Here is a 1,621-nt window from a genome sequence, read left to right as displayed (position 1 = left end):
GCAAAATCCTAGAGGAAAAACCTTGTTCAGTCTGCTTTCGAAATTCACCTTTCAGCAGGACAATAACCTTAAACGCAAGGCCGAATATACACGTGAGTTTCTTACCAAGACGACAATGAATGTTCCTGAGAGGCCTAGTTACAGTTTTGACTTAAATCGGCTTGACAATCTATAGCAAGACTTACAAATGGCTGTCCAGCAATGATCAACAATCAACTTGACAGAACTTGAATAATTTTTTAAAGAATAAATGGGCAAATATTGTGCAACCCAGAAAGAGAGACGCACCCAAAAAGCTGCCCAAGTTAGCTGGCTAGCTAAGTACCCTTGTTATGATTCATGGTATTTAGCAAGCTGCCCAAGTTAGCTGGCTCGCTAAGCTATCCCTTGTTATGATTCATGGTTATTAGCAAGCTGCCCAAGTTAGCTGGCTCGCTAAGCTATCCTTGTTATGATTCATGGTTATTTAGCAAGCTGCCCAAGTAGCTCGCTCGCTAAGCTATCCCTTGTTATGATTCATGGTTATTTAGCAAGCTGCCCAAGTTAGCTCGCTCGCCAGCTATCTCTTGTTATGATTCATGGTTATTAGCAAGCTGCCCAAGTTAGCTGGCTCGCTAAGCTATCCCTTGTTATGATTCATGGTTATTTAGCAAGCTGCCCAAGTTAGCTCGCTCGCTAAGCTATCCCTTGTTATTATTCATGGTTATTTAGCAAGCTGCCCAAGTTAGCTGGCTCGCTAAGCTATCCCTTGTTATGATTCATGGTTATTTAGCAAGCTGCCCAAGTTAGCTGGCTAGCTAAGCTATCCCTTGTTATGATTCATGGTTATTTAGCAAGCTGCCCAAGTTAGCTGGCTAGCTAATGTAACGGATGTGAAATGGCTAGCTAGTTAGCGGGTACGCGCTAGTAGCGTTTCAATCAGTTACGTCACTTGCTCTGAGACTTAAGTAGGGTTTCCCTTGCTCTGCAAGGGCCGTGGCCTTTGTGGAGCGATGGGTAACGATGCTTCGTGGGCGACCGTGTTGATGTGTGCAGAAGGTCCCTGGTTCGCGCCCGGGTATGGGCGAGGACGGTTAAAGTTATACTGTTACATTGATGCTGTTGACCCGGATCACTGGTTGCTGCGGAAAAGGAGGAGGTTGAAAGGGTGGTGAGTGTAACGGATGTGAAATGGCTAGCTAGTTAGCGGGTACGCGCTAGTAGCGTTTCAATCAGTTACGTCACTTGCTCTGAGACTTAAGTAGGGTTTCCCTTGTCTGCAAGGCCGCGGCTTTTGTGGAGCGATGGTAACGACGCTTCGTGGTGTCAGTTGTCGATGTGTGCAGAGGTCCCTGTTCGCGCCCGTGTCGGGGCGAGGGGACGGTTTAAAGTTATACTGTTACACTAAGCTATCCCTTGTTATGATCATGGTTATTTAGCAAGCTGCCCAAGTTAGCTGGCTAGCTAAGCTCCCTTGTTATGATTCATGTTATTTAGCAAGCTGCCTAAGTTAGCTGGCTAGCTAAGCTATCCCTTGTTATGATTCATGGTTATTTAGCAAGCTGCCCAAGTTAGCTGGCTAGCTAAGCTATCCCTTGTTATGATTCATGGTTATTTAGCAAGCTGCCCAATTAGCTGGCTA

Source organism: Salvelinus sp. IW2-2015, unplaced genomic scaffold (assembly GCF_002910315.2).
Source record: "Salvelinus sp. IW2-2015 unplaced genomic scaffold, ASM291031v2 Un_scaffold2545, whole genome shotgun sequence".
Classification (NCBI taxonomy): Eukaryota; Metazoa; Chordata; class Actinopteri; order Salmoniformes; family Salmonidae; genus Salvelinus; species Salvelinus sp. IW2-2015.
This window is presented reverse-complemented; position numbering follows the sequence as displayed.